General features: G+C 39.7%; 1 pseudogene; it reads right to left on the bottom strand.

The window, feature by feature from the left end:
• Positions 1 to 4,780: 4,780 nt before the first annotated feature.
• On the bottom strand, positions 4,781 to 9,157 carry LOC148122503 (olfactory receptor 8K3-like; annotated as a pseudogene).
• Between the last annotated feature and the right edge of the window lie 12,155 nt (positions 9,158 to 21,312).

Raw genomic sequence — 21,312 nt, 5'->3', positions numbered from 1 at the left:
CTCTTTACTCTCTTATAATAATTCTCAATCCTGATGAGAGGTGCAAAGACTAAAGAAGTGTTCCGGAGATGGTTATCTAATGACAGTGCTTATTGCTAATCCCCAAAACCTGATTCTGTTTCCAGGATCACTCATGGTAGAAAGAGAAAACTAACTCTTGCAAGAGAGAAATGTTGAAACATTTAAGGAGCCAAGGACCTGGGAACAGCTAGGATAGAGACTCTGCAGAGGAATCTACTGCGATGATCATGTTAAAATGAAATAGTCTCGAGGAAACTTTAAAGATTTATATTCAAAGATAAGGGTGTCTCCCAACATCCATCACAGAAGCCTTTTTACCCCAGTAAATAGTGACTAAAAGAGACCCCACCTGCTCAGGGTGTGGATGTAAAAGACTTCAAAATACTCAGCCCTAAATGTGACACCTGTGTCACACTGTTTGCTACCAAGTATCATCCTAGGAGAGGTGTGGGTCTTAAAAGAGTATAAACATCAGGTGCAGCCCATGATAATTGACAAACTCTGGTTTCCAGACCCATCAGGGCTGCTGTGCTAATGAACTGAAAGTAACTGTGACTTCATGTGCAAGAATGACGGGAGATCAAGCCACAAAAGTGTTAAAGCAGTGGAATTGGTGAGGAAGTCCTAACCCTAGCTGAGAATCTATTGATGCTATATTATGATTGCTTAATAAGAAAGATTCATTGTTCTTCAAGGGTATGTCCCCTAAGGAAATACCCATGCCCAGCTGCATACAAATTTTAAACCCTTACTATGTGTATTTTCTTTTTATCAAAGCATAATACAAAGCTGGTTTAGTATATTGACTCTAAAGGAATTTCTGTATTTTCTATGCATTCAGATATATCCTTATTTTGAAGTATATCCCTTAATTGGGACTATTCCAACACTTTAAGGAGAACTGTTTTTAACCTCAATAATGAAACTTTTGAGTGTAGATTTTCTTTTTGAGATAAAATATTGATTTTAATTTCTAGGCAATACTCTGAGCAAATCAGAATTTGAAAAAAAAATGACATGGGATTTTTACTCAAGTAAAGAGGCAGCATGTTTATTAAATGAAATATCTAACAAAAATGGTACACTTAATCTTGACATTTTAGATTGTAGCCCCCTAAATTGTTCAGATATTTTGAAGTTCATTCTAACTAAGGAAACAGCACATGAAGGTTTGAATACACTACGAATGCCTCTAATTCACTTGTTTATATCCACTTAACCATTAGTGATAAAACCTACAGGAAATGTCCCAGATGGATTGTACTTCATTATCTTCTGGTTAGAAATGAACAAAGTGAAAATGTGCTGAATCAAAATAAAAACTAAACAAACACCCAAACAAACAATACTTCTGGAGTAAAGCCTCTTCTGCCGCTGCTTACTGAGAGAACTGTTTTGAGCACTATTTACAACCCTTTAGATCAAAGGATTTATGATGTAGAATTGCTTTTCCCGTGTGGTTTGGCGGTTTTTTCCTTTGGACACAATACTGTGTTCAAATTAATTGATAAGTTCATTAAATTAAACTATTATTAAGTCTTAATAATTTACTATATGTTGCTTATGTAAATATTGTACTGTATATATTCAGATGGTACACAATGGTGTTTCTCAAAGGTTACCCAATACTCAGTCTCTAGTGCAGGACTGATGAAGTTTGATAATTTATACCCACTGTAAATATCACATTTTCATATTTTTAATATCAGCTTTATTATTGGAAATGATTTTCTTTGCCACAAATATTTTATAGTTATATTTTTCTACAATCCAATAATGTATATGATTGGCTTTTGTGTCAAACCCACAAATGATTGTCAAACAAAACCTAAAGTTATTTCTTTATTGGTGATTTTGTGTTTTTTCATTGCTCGAGTCACTCTGTGTAGTTCAGATTGACTTCAGACTAACTATGTAGCCAAGACTGACCCTAGAATTCTTATCAATCTGCCTCTATATTCCAATTAGTTACAGAACAGGCTTTTCATTCAATTATCAAAACTTAGCATATGACTTACAAGACTTATACTTCCCATATAAAAGGTAAATGTCAAATTAAAGAGAAATTAGGGGTAATGAATTAAGATAAATACAATAGCAAGACAAAATAAAGTAATAGGAATTCCCATGGAAAAATCCAGCCATGATGTTACACACACACACACACACACACACACACACACACACACACACACAGAGATATGCACAGGTGCACTTGGAATTGTATAGCATTAAGTGATAAATTGTAAGTATGAGCTATTTAAACACTGTACAGCTTTAAATGATACATCGTAATTATCAGCTATTTAAACACTAAATATATGATATTAACTACTGCAGCTGCAATCATATCTGAGGTGATGTTTAAGGGAAATAAAATAGAATCAGGAGGTAGGATTCTCAGTGACAGGAAATCACCTGTGCGCTCTGATATTAGTGGGACCATAATATCAAAGTGACAAACTTCACTTATTTGATATTGTGATCAAGACATTTTAACAGAGTTTATACAAATGTATATGAAAAGCAAATAAATGCAATTACTAAAATAATAACCATGCATTTTAATATATATAAATGCAAAGATACACATGAACTCCAGACAGTTCACTGTGAAGTTCAATTGACAAATCTTATTTAAACCCTACAAGATTTAGGCACAGGAGGCCTCTTCCTAAGCAGGACCCCAGCAGCACAGACAATAAGAGAAACAATGAATAAATGGGATCTACTGAAACTGGGAAGCTTCTGTAAAGCAAAGGACACTGTCAGTAGGACAAAAAGGCTGCCTTCTGACTGGGAGAAGATCTTCACCAACCCCTCATCAGACAAAGGTCTGATCTCCAAAATATACAAAGAACTCAAGAAACTAGGCACTAAAACTCTAATTAACCCAATTAAAAAATGGGGTACTGAACTTAACAGAGAATTCATAACAGATGAACTTCGAATGGCCAGAAGACACTTAAGGTCATGCTCAACCTCCTTAGCGATCAGGGAAATGCAAATCAAAACCACTTTGAGATACCATCTTACACCTGTCAGAATAGCTAAAGTCAAAAACACCAATGATATCCTATGCTGGAGAAGATGTGGGGTGAGGGGAACACTCATCCATTGTTGGTGGGAATGCAAACTCGTGCAGCCACTGTGGAAATCAGTGTGGCGGTTTCTCAGGAAACTGGGAGTCAACCTCCCTCAGGACCCAGCAATTCCACTCTTGGGAATATACCCTAAAGATTCCCGATCATACTACAAAAGCATTTGTTCTACTATGTTCATAGCAGCACTATTTGTAATAGCCAGAACCTGGAAACAGCCTAGGTGCCCCTCAATAGAAGAATGGTTAAAAAATGTGTGGAACATATACACATTAGAGTTTTACTCAGCGGTAAAAAACAATGACATCTTGAATTTTGCATGCAAATGGATGGAAATAGAAAACGCTTTACTGAGTGAGGTAAGCCAGACCCAAAAAGAGGAACACGGTATGTATTCACTCATAAGTGGATTCTAACCATAATTAAAGGTCTTTGAGCCTATTATTCGTGATCCTAGAGAAGCTAAATAAGAAGATGAACCTGATGAAGATTATTTAGCTATCCACCAGGAGGTAGGAAATAGACAAGAGTCCCAGGTAACCTCGGGTGCATGGGGGGGAGGGAGGGTCGATGGAAGGGGAGAAGGTTAGAGAGAAGGGAGTAGGGGAAGAAAGGGGAAAGCTTGGTGGCCTGGGATGGGGGGGGAGGGAGGAAGGATGAATATGGGATCAGGGAAGATTATATTTCAACTAAGGGACCCATTTTAGGGTTTACAGGAGACTTGATTATATATGGGATCCCAGGTCCAAGGAGAGATCCCCCAGATTGCTCTCTGGACAGAGGAGTGGGTGCCTGAATCGGCCGTGGCCCATGTCCATACTGATGTATATTTTGCTTATCACCATAGATCCTGCATCTGACGAAGGACGGCGATACAGTCGGTGACCCATATTGCAGCACCGGACTGAGCCCCCCGAGGTCCAAATGAGGAGCAGAAGGAGGAAGAACATGAAAAACGAAATCAGTACTGCGAGGGATGCTATCACCCACTGATACAAGGGAACGGATCTGATGAGAGTTTACCAAGGCCAGTTGGACTGGGACTGAAAGAGGACGTGATCTAACCAGACTCTCCGAAGTTGGCCGGATTCTCTGACTGTGGCTGACCCGAAGTCTTTCTGAAAAGCCATTGACTATGACACTGGGACCTGTTTCCTCTACATATAATGGATTTTGGGGATCCAGTCTGTTTGGACACTCACCTTCCTGGACCTGGAGGGAGGGGGAAGGAACTGGAACTTCCCACAGGGCAGGAAACCCTGACTGCCCTGGGGGACGAAGAGGGAGGAGGAGGGGGAGTAGGGGGAGTGGGAGGGTGCTGGGAGGGGGGGTGGAAATGGAAACTTTTATAATTTAATAAAATTTACTAAAAAAAAAATAAATAAAAAATAAAAATAAATAAATAAATAAATAAATAAACCCTACAAGACACCTTTCCTTAACTTCCTTCATAAACTAATAAAACCACATTGTTACCATCCTTACGTCAGTATTCTTTAAAATGGTTTTCTGTGCTACCTTCTCTCTTAATTTTTTTATAATCTTTCTCCTCTTCAGAGAAGGGTAGTTTTTTTTTTTTACTATTTTCTTCACTGAAACATATAAAGCATTTAAATTTACTTGAGGTGGAATAAGATAACCTTTAAGTCCTGTGACGTCTATGAGAAGTAACTGCATATAGTTTTCCCTGTCTTTCTGCGAGCGTGTTTTACATCTTTATTCCTCAAGCTGTAGATCAAGGGATTCAACATAGGGATGACCAGGGTATAAAAGATGGAAGCTACTTGTCAGTGTTGAAGGAGTGACTGGACTTGGGCTGCACATACATAAATATCAAAGTCCCATAGAAGACAGTGACCACTGTCAAGTGAGACCCACAGGTGGAGAAAGCCTTCTTTCTTCCTTCAGCTGAGTTCATTCTGAGAATAGCTCTAAGAATGAGAAGGTAGGAGACAAGGATCACTCAACGGGAGGAAATCAAGTTGATAACAGATAAAACTAAAATTATCATTTCAACTCTATCTGTATTTGAGCAGAGCAGAGATATCAAGGGCAGACCATCACAGTAGAAATTATGTATGACATTGTAGCCATAGAAGGATGAAGAGAAAATATTTATGGTAACTATGAGGGAAACAAATAAACTGTAAACATAAGGGACTGCCACCATCACCCAACATAGAGTTTGTGACATGATGACATTGTTCGGCAAAGGGTTACAGTTGGCTACATAGCAGTCATAGGACATCATGGAGAGGATGAAAAGTTCACAAGCAATGAAGAGAAGAAAGAAAGATAACTGTGTAGCACAAAGATGGAATGATGTCGTATTTTGAATGAGAACAAAATTTGCTAACATTTTAGGTCCAATAGCAGTTGATAACCAAGATCTGTGATAGTCAAGTGTCTGAGAAAGAAGTACATGGGAGTCTTTACCCTGGAGTCCACCATGGTGAGGATGATCATTCCCAAGTTTCCCACCAGTGAAATCAGATAGATATCGAGGAAGAGTCTGAACAATGGGGCCTGCAGCTCAGGATGGTCAGTGATGCCCATCAGGATGAACTCAGTCACCACTAAAATTGTGGGTATCTACTCATGTTCATTGGAAAACCTGTCAAGAGATTTCAAATATTATTATATTTGTGGATTTTTATTAGTATTATATTGTGTTCAAACATTTTAATTTAATTTTTGAAAATAAATATATTTTTTAAAAACATGTTCAAATGTAATACCATTTAAGGTGCATGCCAATAATAATACACATAAATACTGAAAACTTTTAAAATGCACTCAACTCTAGTTATGTGTGTAGATCTAGAGATTCTTTAGATATAAAGGTAGAACATCCAGGGTTATTAATAACAATCTATAATAGTCAGAAGCAATCAATAATTGTCTTTGTCTGAATTAACTAAAGGGCATGTAAGTAAGTGTATCTGCACAACCCTCTTACACACTGACCTATGATGTACCACAGACTTTTGGGAAAATAAGGTGGTATGTATAAAATATTTCCACATATATGATTCAAAGAGAACTCTGGATGGCCTATTCAAAACCTGAAGTATGAGTAGATGTGTGAACCAAAGAGTCTGTGCTCTCCAGCCATAGCGCCCAAAAATGATGAACACATGGATTTTAAACAGTCATTAGTTACACTAACTTACATGAAAGATTTTTCCTTATAAATCTCTTTGTGTACATCTATAAGGCCCTGTCTTTCCTGTTCCTCGAGGCCAAGCACAGGGTGTGAGAACTGTTTACACTAACCAGCCTAGCTTTCTCTGCTTGATTCTGCCAGCCAGACAGGACTAGTTCAGAACCTTGTTTCCATCTTTGGTATGGTAATTTCACCTGCTAAGGAGGGTTCCCACAGGCGCCCTGAATCTCCTCCTATCTCTCTGTCAGGGTTCCCAGCTCAGTACCCCCTGCCTGGAAGCTCCTGCCACTCTGTGCCAGAAGCTCAACACTGATATCTCACTCCTGATTGGGAGGGGGTCCTTCTCTCCTCTGGGAAAAAGTATTTAACCTGGTGTATTCTGAATAAAATTTGGCATTTACCTTTGGGCAAATGACCCAAACCTCTCTCTAAGTGCATGTGCATGCATCTCTGTTTAACCCCTAAAACCTAGTCTCGGGCTCGTGACAAGATACAGCAAAGTTCACGTTCTGTATTGGGAAAAGGGAAATGCATATTGGTGCAGAGCCCTACCTACATTTGGAGGCCCCACTGGGATATCAGAGAAGAAGCACCCACATTCTGCTCATCTGCAATGCCCGTCTACAAGTTTCTGGGAAAGTAGGCCATGGGGGTCTCCTTTTAGACTGGCCAGCTAATAGGGTGGATTGGTTTGGTTGTATTGGGTGTGGAAATGTCTTTCATGGCATTTAAAGGCCGGGTAACAGACCAAGTGCTGGGCCTACTGGAAAGGCTCGACGCCAGTGTTAGGACTGAGATGGCACAGGAGGTCTTTAAGACAATTTCAGAATTTAGTCCTTGGTTTTTAATCGCTGAAGGCTTTAATATCATGGACTGGGAACTGGTGAAGGCTGACCTTCATACTGCACAGAAAGAATGAGGACCTACGGCCTTTCCTCTAGCAGTCTTTTCGCTGTGGTATTTAATCAGAGATGCTCTCCTCAGTAACGATATGATAGTAAAAGAACAGTTAGAAGTTTTAAACAAAACCCTTGAGAAAATTCAGAAAGTAGAATCTATGAGCTCTATCAGGAGTTTTGAGGAGCAAGAGGCCAGGAGCATCGAGGATTTAGAAGAAGAAGAAAGGATTTTGGAAGGCAAAATCGCACTTTTAAATAAACAGCTAGAAAAGGAAGAAGGGGGGATTGCAAACAGAGATCTCCCTATGAGATCTCCAACACAAAAGACATTCTTTGCTACCCCTAACCGTTGTATCACTGCCTTCGCCCCTATGGATCAAGAGGTGGAAACCTGAGAGATGTCAGACAGACCCAATAATCTAAGTAGAAAGAGGCCAGTTTATCCTGCTGAGGAAACTATCGATCAGCAAGAACTGAGGACCAGGCAGCCTGACTGTCTAGCCTTTAAGGATATCAAATAGCTTCAAGAGGCTATGGTGGCCTATGGAGCACACGCCCCTTTCACCGTGGCGCTGCTAGAGTCCTTCGCAAAACTTAACCTTACACCCAGCGATTGGACGACATACTCTTAGCAGGACAGGACCAAAAAATAGTTCTTGAGGCTTTTACTGACTTGCAAGAATGTCTAGCACATGCTGGGTTGATGATTGCTTCTGATAAGATACAAGAACAGTTTCCGTATCAGTATTTGGGACATCAGTTATTACAGACAGGAATGAAACCTCAGAAAGTTACTCTTTGTCTAGATAAATTACAAACTTTAAATGATTTTCAAAAGTTGCTTGGGGACCTCAATTGGGTCCGACCTAGTCTGGGGATGCCTACTGGAGTCCTAAAGCCGCTCTTTGATATTCTGCAGGGAGATCCAGACCCAACTTCCTCTCATGAGTTAACACCCCAGGCAAGACAATGTATCACTTTAATTGAAGAAAAGCTTGCCTCTGCTCATGTTCACTAAGTAGACTACAGTCAACCTCTGTTTTTCATAATTTTTCCCTCTCAGCATAGTCCTACTAGAGTTTTTTGGCAGACAAGACCGATCCTATGGGTACATGAACACGTGTCACCTGTAAAAATTGTTGTATCTTATCCATCAGCTATGCTATGTGTTATTCAGAAAGGATTCAAACTGGGCTTACAAACCTTTGTAATGTTGCCTGATAAAGTGATTTCACCCTATACCCAGGCAAAAATAACATGGCTGCAGAATTTTGCTGAGGATTGGACCTTATTTATGCACCAATCCCTACAAGTTTGATAATCATTACCCTTCCAATAAGTTAAACACCTTTTCCAAAAATCATCTGATGTATTTCCCTAAAGTTATTTCTTTACAGCCTCTGGCAGGGGCAAGAAATGTGTTTACTGATAGCTCCTCCACCGGGAGAGCCATGATGGTCTCCCCACCTGATATTGACACTCTGAGCGTTGATTCTAACTCAGCCCAGGTGACTAAATTATTCGCTGTGCAAATGGCCTTAGAAAAATATGCTGACATTCCATTTAACCTTTATACTGACAGCTAGTATATAAGCAAAATTCTTATACCTTTAAAAACAGCAGCTTATATTGCTTCTGTATCTTGAGTCCAGATGCAGCTTTTGGCTATTCAAGTGTTGCTTTGGGCCAGGTCTGTTCCCATATACGTGGGGCATTTGCGAACACATAGCAATCTTCCTGGCCCCTTGAGCGAAGGTAATGCTTTGGCTGATCAACTCACTTGCCAAGTTTATGCAGTCAGTCAAGAGTCTTATGAAGCTACAAAGAAAGCTCATGATCACTTTCATCTCAATGCTGGATCTTTAAGATTTCATTTTAAGATTTCTTGAGAGCAAGCCACTGATACTGTTAAGAAATTCCCTTTGTGCATGGAATTTTTAACTGTTCCCCATTTGGGAATCAACCCTCATGGGCTGGCTCCCAACCATTTGTGGCAAATGGATGTTACCCATGTTCCTTCTTTTGGGCGCTTACAATATGTTCACATAACTGTGAACACATATTCCCACCTTATCTTTGCCTCAGCTCATACAGGAGAAAAATTACGGGATGTTAAAAGACACTGTCTACAGGCTTTTGCCTACATGGGGGTTCCTAAAGTTCTAAAAACTGACAATGGGACAGCTTATACCAGCACTGGTTTTACTAAGTTTTGCTCTGAGTTTTGTATTTCTCATAAAACGGGTATATGCCATAACCCCCAGGGACAGGCCATAATAAAAAGAACATATCGCACACTGAAGGCGTATTTACACAAAACTAAAAAGGGGGATTACAGTTCAACCCCCAGGGAGCACTTGTCATTCATTGTATACATTCTAAATTTTCTGACCGTTGACACTCACTCCCATACCGCTGCCAAGAGACATTGGCAGCCTGGTTCCTCTGGGAAGCCTCTCATTAAGTGGAAAATGTCATCTGACAGACGACACTTGATGTGGTCCGGACCGGGTTTTGGTTTGGGAGAGAGGAGTGGTATGTATGTTCCCACAGGATGCAGAACATCCCATTTGGGTACCGGAGCAACTGATGCAGACCATGAATTCTTCCATCCAGAGGCCTGAGGACGAGGAAAAACCAGGAGGTCCCACAGGCACTGACATGTCTGCTGCGGAGCTGGCAGATTTCTAAAAAGCGATCCAGTGCCTGGATTTACCCATTTCTAGCTCTCTACCCTTGATCTGTCTGTCATTGCTGCGGCACCAAAGACGGATGCCAGTTTTTCCTTTCTTTTTTCCTACCCTCTCAGCTGATTCTGGGCGCTATGAATAAGTTCTCAACGCAGGCTAAAATGCCATGATCTTTCAAATTGAGCTAAATTTACAATTAAATACTGAGGTTGATCTTTCTTTACGGACTGGGTATGGGTTTTTGACTCCTGCTGGTCACAAAAAAGACTTTTGCTGTTTTTTCTCAGACCCTGGGATATAAGACTTACTAATTGATTGTCATTGAATCTGTCTAGTTATTCCAGGGGCTCCATTCACCAGTGCTAGAGCCCTACTCAAAGGACTCTCTATTCTGAGCAGACTTTTCAGGGATTGTGCAGGTGCAATCTCCTTTAGGGATGCTTATATACACTGGAGCATGACCTTCATAATCTCATGGCAATGATTACTCAGATCAAGTCCTTTTGGCACTCGCCTCGAAATATCTTTCAGCATAAATCTGGCTAAACTCGATGATATATGGCTAGTGAGCCCATGACGGATGGGGTTTCTGGCAGGCTTTCCCCGACTTAAGACAGGATTATGTTGGACCTGAGCACACTCCAATGATGGATAAGGAGTCTGTCTGATGCCATGCCACCCAAGACAGGCCCTAGTCATCATATTTTATATAAAAGGTGGACATATAAGGGCCTGTCTTCCCTGTTCCTTGAGGCCAAGCACAGGATGCGAGAACTGTTAACGCTAACCAGCCTAGCTTCCTCTGCTCAATTCTGCCAGCCCGAGGGGATTAGTTCAGAACCTTGTTTCCATCTTTGGTATGGTAATTTCACCTGCTAAGGAGGGTTCCTACAGGCACCCTGAATCTCCTCTTATCTGTTTGTCAGGGTTCCCAGCTCAGTACCGCCTGCCTGGAAGCTCCTGCCACTCGGCGCCAGGCGCTCAACACTGTGATCTCACTCCCGGTTGGGAGGGGGTCCTTCTCTCCTCTGGGAAAATATATTTAACCTGGCATATTCTAAATAAAATTTGGCATTTACCTTTGGGCAAATGATCCAGACCTCTCTCTAAGTGCATGCGTCTCTGTTTAACCCCTAAAACCTAGTTTCGGGCTCGTGACAAGATACAGGAAAGTGTGTGTCCTGTATCAAAAAAAGGGAAACACAGATTGGCGCAGAACCCCGCCTACATACATCCTTCAGGGTTGGGGATCTTTGTTAGATCTGTAAATACACCTAAGGATTAGAAAGACAACATAATGACACACAGAACATTTGCTTTCTCAAATTCTTTTCCGTAAATAAAGTCATGTCTTTTTATTTACTATCCATCTCTTATTATCTGGGATGTTTGCTGCGGGAGCTCTTTCTGCTCCTTCAGCCAATCACCACTGAGTTACCAGCCCACTGGGGTGTGGTCTCTCTCTCTTTAGAAAAGCAGTGACTGTCTTCCACTCCCTTTTTGGCTTTCAGCTCCGCTTCCAGCTCCTAGATTCCTTTCCTGTTTGCGTGGAGGGGCTGTTGTCTGGGACGGTAATCTGTAAGTTTTTTCCCCTTTGAATAAATAACCATTCTATTAATCATAATTCCAAACTGGTGTGGGATTGTCTGTGACTTACGCCTTCATCTAGTGCCCCACGTTTGGTTGTAAAACTCCCCCCTCCCCCCACTCAACTTCTTGCTGCCAGCTCGGCAAGTCACGAGCCCTACCTCAGCTGCGGCCTGTGCCCTGTGTGTGGAGCCAGCAGTTCAATTAAACCCCATGCCTCCCAAGCTCCACAGGCTCGGGACAGTCTCTGTCTGCCTGGTTTGCTCTTTTCTGAGTTGTTTTTAAATTTCCCTTGTAAGTGCGGCGCTTTAGTGGCGTGAATCAGAACAACTCAGTCGCGTGGAGACATACGCGGCTTCCAGGTTGCTCTTTTCTACCCCTGGATTCTGGGTTTCTGGTTCCGTGTATGGAATTAAATTAATTAAATTTTCTCTCTTGAGCAACTTATATTTCCTAGTTTTTAACAAATACTAAGGCGGACACTAAAACAGGACCCTGTTTCCGTCACCTTTGCAGTGGTTCTAGAAGCTACTTGGCAACAGCGCCGCCTACTAGACAAGAGGTAATATGGCAGTTTTTGTTTCCAATGCCAATATTACTGTTTTCTTTATTAATGCAATGGATTATGTCATGCAAGGTTTATATGACTATGGGGATACATTAATTTACTTGTTACTAGGTTTCAGTTTTTTTTCAATATTTTATCATTAAGGAAGATATGATTTTTATGGACTAACAATGAACTACTACTTGAAAGGATTAAAATTATTGAAAATCAGGGGTTATCTGAACAAGTGGATACTATGATAGACAAAATTGACTCCATGTCCAAGGGTACTAGAAAGTTACCTGAAAGGGTTCAGGCTGTTGAATTTGACGTTCAGACGTTACCACAAAGTTTTGATAAGTTAACAGATAGAATGTACCTCCAGAATGGGAACCAAAAAACTGATACCTTAGTGAAATTCCTAGAAACACAGGTAGGTCAGGAGATTCAGGATTTAAGGGAGACAATGACAAAAAGGTTAGAAATGATTGAAGAAATTATTGGAGCTGGTGAACAGAGTAAGAAGGCACAAGAACAAGATACAATGCCACCACCAGCTGTTAGAACTGGCTTACCCAGGGTTCTAACAACATACCCTGTAATTTATTCTGACAAAGGGTCAACTTCTAAAGGCTCAAAGGGAGTTTAAGAAGCTAGATGGACACCAATAGCAATGAATGATTTAAAAGAAATTAAGCAAGCTGTCATTAATTATGGCTTGCGCTCTGAATTTGTTATGGAAATGATAAGGACTTGGGCTTCTAATGTCAGAGCTAACCCCCATGATTTCTCTCAGCTAGTGTCTGCAGTTTTAGATGATGGACCTTCCTTGATGTTTGGAATTTATTTCAGAGAAGAATCCAAACATATGGAACAGCAAGGAAGAGCAAAAGGTGTGGAGGTTTCCCAAGATCAAATTCTTGGTGTAGGAGCATATACTGATCCACAGGTCCAAGCTCTTTATGACGAAGAAGTGCTGTCTTTATGTCATAAAGCAGCCTTGAATGCTTTGAATAGAATACAAGATTCAGCAAAAAGGGTCAAATCATATACCAGGGTTAGGCAGGGACAGAGAGAACCCTTTACTGACTTTGTGCAAAGATTAATTAAGGCTCTGGACATAGGGGTAACAGACCCAGAAGCTAGACGAATACTTCTTGAATCTCTAGCTTTTGAAAATGCAAATACTGAATGTAAAAAGATAATTGGGCCTTTAAGATCTAGATCAGCACCAATGGAAGAATGGATACAGCATACAATGAATGTTGAGACATTTAGCTATAATGATGAATCCTGGGTAGGAGAAGTGATTTCCAAAGTTATGAGGAGACATCAAACTACCAGATGTTTTAATTGTGGCAAATTAGGACATCTGAAAAGGGATTGCGGCAAAGAAATTCTAGGAATAATATCTCCTCTGGGAATGACAAAAGTAGGAGACCTCAGCCTTCAGGTATATGTAGGAGATGCAGTAAAGGCCGACATTGGTCTAACGAATGCAGGTCAACAACAGACAGACAAGGCAACCTGATACCATCGGGAAACTACTTGAGGGGCCTCTCGCAGGCCCCCAAGCCAAAAGTGGCCCAATCATTCCCAGTTACAGTGGAAAATGTGTCTCACCAAGAAAATTGAAAACTCCAATGTCTGCCGTAAAAAGTAATACTGGTCTAAATGATGAATTACATGTGGAGAATGAGTCAAAAAATTTAGTAGGATAGAGTAAATGTATATTTTGGCAAACGTATATTAACGATCAAAGACCAAAGCTAAGAGTCTGTATAAATGGCATTTTTATTGAAGGCTTATTAGACACAGGTGCGGATGTAAGTATAATTACTCCAGAATCTTGGCATCTGAATTGGCCTCTTCAAGAGGTAGATGTTCAGTTCCTGGGAATTGGAACCCTATCTCGTGTAAAACAAAGCACAAGATGGGTGGAATGCATAGGGCCTGAAGGGCAAATAGGAAGACTAAGGCCATATATAGCAAATATTGCAATAAATTTATGGGGCCGTGACTTGCTACAGCAATGGAATACCCAGATTAACATTCCTGTAGTTCCAGGAACTCACAATTCTGGGAAAGATATAATGAGATATAATGGAAAAATGTCACCAGCCATTCAGGCTGTACAAGAACATACAGCCAATAGCAAACCTTTAGAGGTACCAACAGCCCTACCTTTAAAATGGCTAACTGAGAAGCCAATATGGATCAAGCAGTGGCCTCTAGCTGAAGATAAATTATAGGCTTTGGAACAGCTGGTACAAGAGCAACTAGATGCTAACCATATTGAAGAATCAACCAGCCCTTGGAATTCTCCTGTGTTTGTTGTAAAAAAGAAATCTGGTAAATGGAGAATGGTGACAGATCTAAGAGCTGTCAACAAGGTTATTCAACCTATGGGTCCACTACAATCTGGAATTCCTTTGCCTTCTCTATTACCAAGAGGATGGCCTCTTATAGTTATTGATTTGAAAGATTGTTTTTTCACTAGACCTTTGCAAGAAAAGGATAGAGAAAAATTTGCCTTCACAGTGCCTACTTATAATAATTCTCAGCCTACTAGAAGATATCAATGGACTGTCCTCCCACAGGGGATGCTCAATAGTCCCACATTGTGTCAATACTTTGTTAATAAGCCATTGGAAATAATTCGTAAGCAATTTCCCAAGTCCATAATTTATCATTACATGGATGACATTTTATTATCTGATTCAAATAAAGATATTTTGGAAAATATGTTTGAAGAAGTAAAGAAAATCTTGCCTAGGTGGGAATTACAAATTGCCCCTGAAAAGATTCAAAGAGGAGATTCTATTAATTACCTAGGTTACAGAATAGGGTTAGAGAAAATTCAAACACAAAAGGCACAAATTAGGAGAGACCGGTTACGGACTCTTAATGACTTCCAAAGATTGTTAGGTGACATTTCCAGTCTACGACCAGCTGTTGGGATAACACCTGATTTAATAGTTCATTTAAACAAAACCTTAGATGGTGATAAAGATTTGAATAGAAAATTGACAGTTGAAGCAGAAAAGGAACTGACAATGATTGAGGAAAAATTACAGGAGGCACATGTGGATAGGGTGAATCCAAATCTTAGTTCCATCCTAGTCATACTGCCTTCCAGAATTTCTCCTACAGGGATTTTAATGCAGAGGGAAGATATTATTTTAGAGTAGATATTTATACCTCATAAACCAAGCAAAAAATTAAAAACTTATGTAGAAAAGGTCTCTGAATTAATTATAAAAGGTAAACTGAGACTTTGTCAACTAGCAGGTATAGACCCAGCAGAAATTATAGTGCCTTTTACTACTGAGGAAATAAGAAAGTTATGGGAAGATAATGAACCATGGCAAAGAGCTTGTGCTAATTTTTTGGGAGAAATTAACAGCAACTATCCCAAAAGTGATAGACTTAACCTCATAAAGAGAACTTCGTGGATTCTTCCTAGAATTGTACGTGATGCTCCAATAACTGGAGCCCAGACATTTTATACCAATGCAAATAAATCAGGGAGTGATTTATAAATCTCAAAGTGGTTTTGATTTGCATTTCCCTGATCGCTAAGGAGGTTGAGCATGACCTTAAGTGTCTTCTGGCCAATCGAAGTTCATCTGTTGTGAATTCTCTGTTCAGTTCAGTACCCCAATTTTTAATTGGATTAATTAGAGTTTTAGTGCCTAGTTTCTTGAGTTCTTTGTATATTTTGGAGATCAGACCTTTGTCTGATGAGGGGTTCGTGAAGATCTTCTCCCAGTCAGAAGGCAGCCTTTTTGTCTTACTGACAGTGTCCTTTGCTTTACAGAAACTTCTCAGTTTCAGTAGATCCCATTTATTCATTGTTTCCCTTATTGTCTGTGCTGCTGGGGTCCTACTTAGGAAGAGGCCTCCTGTGCCTATATCTTGTAGACTACTTCCCACTTTCTCTTCTATCAGGTTCAAAGTGGACAGATTAATGTTAATGTCTTTAATCCATTTGGACCTGAGTTTTGTGCATGGTGATAGGTATGGATCTACTTTCATCCTTCTACAGGTTGACATCCAGTTATGCCAGCACCATTTGTTAAAGATGCTTTCCCTCTTCCATTGTATACCTTTAGCTCCCTTGTCAAAAATTAGGTGCTCATCGGTTTGTGGGTTAATATCCGGGTCTTCTATTCGATTCCAAAGGTCGATTTCTCTGTTCTTATGCCAATACCAAGCTGTTTTCAATACTGTAGCTCTGTAATAGAGTTTGAAGTCAGGGATGGTAATGCCTCCTGAAGTTCCTTTATTGTATAAGATTGTTTTGGCTATCCTGGGTTTTTTGTTTATCCATATAAACTTGATTATTGTTTTCTCAAGGTCTGTGAAGAAGTTTGATGGGATTTTGATGGGGATTGCATTGAATCTATAGATTGCTTTTGGTAGAATTGCCTTTTTCACTATGTTGATCCTCCCAATCCAAGAACAAGGGAGATCTTTCCATTTTCTGATATCCTCCTCAATTTCTTTCTTCAAAGGTTTAAAGTTCTTGTCAAATAGGTCTTTCACTTCCTTGGTTAGAGATACCCCAAGATATTTTATGCTATTTGTGGCTATCGTGAAAGGTGATGTTTCTCCGATTTCCCTCTCAGTTTCTTTATCCTTTGTGTATAGGGGGGCCACTGATTTTTTGCGGTTAATCTTGTATCCTGCCACATTACTAAAGGTGTTTATCAGCTGTAGGAGTTCTTTGGTAGAGTTTTTGGGGTCACTTATGTACACTATCATATCGTCAGCAAATAACGAAAGTTTAACTTTATCCTTTCCAATTCGAATCCCCTTGATCCCCTTATGTTGTTTTATTGCTATTGCTAGAACTTCAAGCACTATATTGAAGAGGTATGGAGAGAGTGGACAGCCTTGTCTTGTTCCTGATTTCAGTGGAAAGGCTTTGAGTTTCTCTCCATTCAATTTGATGTTAGCTGTCGGCTTGCTGTGTATTGCTTTTATTATATTTAGGTATGATCCTTGTATCCCCAGTCTCTCCAACACCTTTATCATAAATGGGTGTTGAATTTTGTCAAATGCTTTTTCAGCATCCAATGAAATGATCATATGTTTTTTTTCTTTCAGTTTATTTATATGATGGATTACATTGATAGATTTGCGTATGTTGAACCAGCCCTGCATCTCTGGGATGAAGCCCACTTGATCATAATGGATAATTTTTCTAATGTGTTCCTGGATTTGGTTTGCCAGGATTTTATTGAGAATTTTCGCGTCGATGTTCATGAGTGAGATTGGCCTGTAATTCTCTTTCTTGGTTGTGTCTTTATGTGGTTTTGGTATTAAGGTAACTGTAGCTTCATAAAAGGAGTTTGGCAATGACTCTTCTGTTTCTATATTATGGAATACATTAAGGAGTATAGGAATTATCTCTTCCTGTAAGTTCTGGTAGAATTTGCATTGAAACCATCTGGTCCTGGGCTTTTTTTGGCAGGGAGATTTCTGATAACAGCTTCTAATTCTTCACGACTAACAGGTCTATTTAGATTCTTCACCTGTTCTTGGTTCAAATTTGGTATATGGTACTTATCTTAAAAAATGTCCATTTCTTTTACATTTTCCAACTTTGTGGCATATAAACTTTCGTAGTAAGATCTAATGATTCTCTGAATTTCCTCTGTGTCTGTGCTTATATCCCCCTTTTCATTTCTGATCCTATTAATTTGCATGTGCTCTCTCTGCCGTTTGATTAGTTTGGATAGGGGTTTGTCAATCTTCTTGATTTTCTCCAAGAACCAGTTTTTTGATTCATTGATTCTTTGGATTGTTTTCTCTATTTCTATTTTGTTGATTTCAGCCCTCAGTTTGATTATTTCCAGTCTTCTACTCCTCCTGGGTGAATCAGCTTCTTTTTTTTCTAGAGCTTTCAAGTGTGCAGTTAGGTCTCCAATGTGTGCTTTCTCCGTTTTCTTTATTTGGGCACCTATTGCTATGAACTTTCAACTTAGCACTGATTTCATAGTGTCCCATAGGTTTGAGTATATTGTGTCTTTGTTTTCATTAACTTCAAGGAAGACTTTAATTTCTTTCTTAATTTCGTCCTTGACCCAGAGGTGATTTAGTAGTTGACTGTTCAACTTCCATGAGTTTGTTGACTTCCTGGGGGTAGCATTGTTGTTGAATTCTAATTTTAATCCATGGTGATCTGACAAGACACAGGTGGTTACTAATTTTGTATCTGTGGGAGTTTGCTTTGTTACCGAGTATGTGGTCAATCTTCGAGAAGGTTCCATGAGGTGCAGAGAAGAAGGTATATTCTTTTCTATTTGGGTGGAGTGTTCTATAGATGTCTGTTAAGTCTATTTGATTCAATACCTCCAATAAATCTCTTAATTCTCTGTTTGGTTTCTGTCTGATTGACCTGTCCATTGGTGAGAGAGGAGTGTTGAAGTCTCCTACTATTAGCGTGTGTGGTTTGATGACTGCCTTGAGTTCTAGAAGAGTTTCTTTTATATATGTGGATGCCTTTACATTAGGGGTATATATAATCAGGATTGAGACTTCTTCCTGATGAGTTGTTCCTGTTATGAGTATGAAATGTCCATCTCCATCTCTTCTGATTGATTTTAGTTTGAAGTCGATTTTGTTAGATATTAGAATGGCCACACCCGCTTGTTTCTTAGGTCCATTTGCTTGGAAAACCTTTTCCCAACCCTTTACTCTGAGTAGGTGTCTGTCTTTGTGGTTGAGGTGTGTTTCTTGTAAACAGCAGAATGTTGGATCCTGTTTTCGTATCCAGTCTCTAAGTCTGTGCCTCTTTATAGGTGAATTGAGTCCATTGATATTAAGAGATATTAATGACCATTGGTTGTTGACTCCAGTCATTTTTTGGGGGGGTAATAGAGTGTATGTGTTTTCCTTCTTTGAATTGTGCTAGTGAAGGGTCGCTAGATGTCTGAATTATTGTAGTCAGTGTTTGCAATGTTGGATTCCTTGGGATGTAATTTTCCTTCTAGTATTCTCTGTAAGGCTGGATTAGTAGTTACATATTGTTTAAATTTGTTTTTATCCTGGAATATTTTGTTTTCTCCGTTGATAGTGAACAAAAGCTTGGCTGGGTAAAGTAGTCTGGGCTTGCATCCATGGTCCCTTAATTTCTGCAGTACCTCTATCCAGAACCTTCTGGCTTTCATGGTTTCTATAGAGAAGTCTGGTGTAAGTCTGATAGGTTTACCTTTATAGGTTACTTGACCTTTTTCCTTTGCAGCTCTTAATATCCTTTCTTTAATCTGACTGCTTTGTGTTTTGATTATTATATGGCGAGGGGATGTTTTTTTCTGATCCAGTCTATTTGGTGTTCTGTATGCTTCTTGCACCTTCATAGGAATATCTCTCTTTAGGATGGGAAAGTTTTCTTCTATAATTTTGTTGAATATATCTTCTGGACCTTTGATCTGCAATTCTTCTCCTTCTTCTACTCCTATTATTCTTAGATTTGGTTTTTTTATTATGTCCCATATTTCCTGAATGTTTTGTGATGAGAATTTGTTGGATTTGCTGTTTTCTTTGGTCAGAGTGTTTATTTTCTCTATGGTGTCTTCATAATCTGAGATTCGTTCTTCTATCTCTTGTATTCTATTGGTTAAGCTTGATTCTGTAGTCTCCGTTCATTTACCTAGATTTTCCATATCCAGCCGGCCCTCGGTTTGTGTTTTCTTCACTGCCTCCATATCAGTTTTCAATTCTTGAACTGATTCCATTACCTGTTTGATTGCTTTTTCTTGGTTTCCCAGGGTATCATTTACGAATTTACTCATTTCTTCAAACTTTTTGTTATATTTGTCTTCCATTTCTTTACTCATTTCTTCCATCTTTTTGGTAAATTTCTCTTCTAATTCTTTAAGAGAGTTATCCATAACCTGTTTAAGAGACTCTACTGCTTTCATAATGACACTGTTTTCCACTTCTTCCGGAATAGGGCGTTCAAGTCCTTCTGTCGTAAGATCGCTGGGATCTGGTGTTTTCATGTTGTTTTTCAGATTGTTGGAGAAATTCTTGCCTTGGCGCCTGCCCATCTCTTCCTTCAGATGCTCTCCAATGGCTCTTTCCTCTGCTGGGTCTTCTTCTACTGGATTAGTGCCCCTTGCTATCCAGGAATCACTTTGCCTGCAGCCTTAGCTTGCTGCAGGCAGGCTATTAGAGCAAAGGGACTTCCTTCCCTTTGCACTCACCACCTGTCCCGACCCGCGGTGCCCACCCCAGCTGAGATGGAGGAATTTAAGCCCCGAAAAAGGGAGAGAGGAAGGGAGGGTTTCGAGCCCGAAAGCTGGGATGGCGTAGCAAGAGAGAGGGATTAGCTGGGGGAAGCTGCCCCTTTGGAGTAGCCAGGGAGATAAGGATGGCGGGAATATTGTGTGTACCTAAGTGGACTAGTATGGCGGTCAGCACACTTACCCCTCCACAGGATCAGAGCCCCTCGCTGGTCAGAAGACTCCCTGCCTGCGGTCTTATCTTGCTGCAGGCCGGCTATCAGAACAAAGGGACTCCTGTCCCTTTGCACTCACTGCCTGCCCCGGCCTGCGGTAGATTGGTACAATCTTAAACCTCAGACTGTTTACAAACATTCCAGATGACCCTAATTTTTTTGTTTTCTCTTTTTAAATTATGTTGAAGATAATTTTAATTATATTGAAGAAACACATAGAATTCTTTTTAATCAAATTATTTTAACAATGAAGTCTCATGTCAATTATTTATTGTAACATTTTATATAAAATAAACATTAAAATTAAAGTTAACGAACTGATGAGCTAGCAAAAAGTTGTAAATTTCAGATTACTAAAATAAGCTTTTCAATAAGAAATGCTACTCAACTTTTTATCCGTCAGTATTTTTTACAATTAATACTTAGAATATCATGATTTTAGTTAGCTGATAAAGTACATATGTAATAATATCCTCTTTATACCTATTAAAAATTATGTTTCTTACTAGATGGATGGACTTAATGCAGAAAAACAAACTGATCAAAAAACTGAGAATAAGGGGTGGTAGTGTGCTTGAAGGAGACAGCTGTCTCTCTCTCTGTATTGCTTAGAGGAAATCACAGAGGAGGGAGTAGAAAGAATTGAAGAGTTGGGGTGAGTGAAATCATGTCCTCTGAACAGGACATTGTTGTTTAACTCATGCATTGCAGCTATGGTTGGCTGTATTAAAATGCCCTAGACTGGGCTTGCCAACATTCCAATGTGTATTGGGGGAGACTTTGACGCTCCATTATTTCCCAAAGGAAAGAAATGGACTGTCATTTTCTTGG

The sequence above is a fragment of the Myodes glareolus genome, chromosome 3 (assembly GCF_982192425.1).
Source record: "Myodes glareolus chromosome 3, mMyoGla1.1, whole genome shotgun sequence".
Taxonomy (NCBI): Eukaryota; Metazoa; Chordata; class Mammalia; order Rodentia; family Cricetidae; genus Myodes; species Myodes glareolus.
The sequence above is the reverse complement of the archived record's forward strand: the minus strand, read 5'-3'. Positions and strand labels throughout refer to the sequence as shown.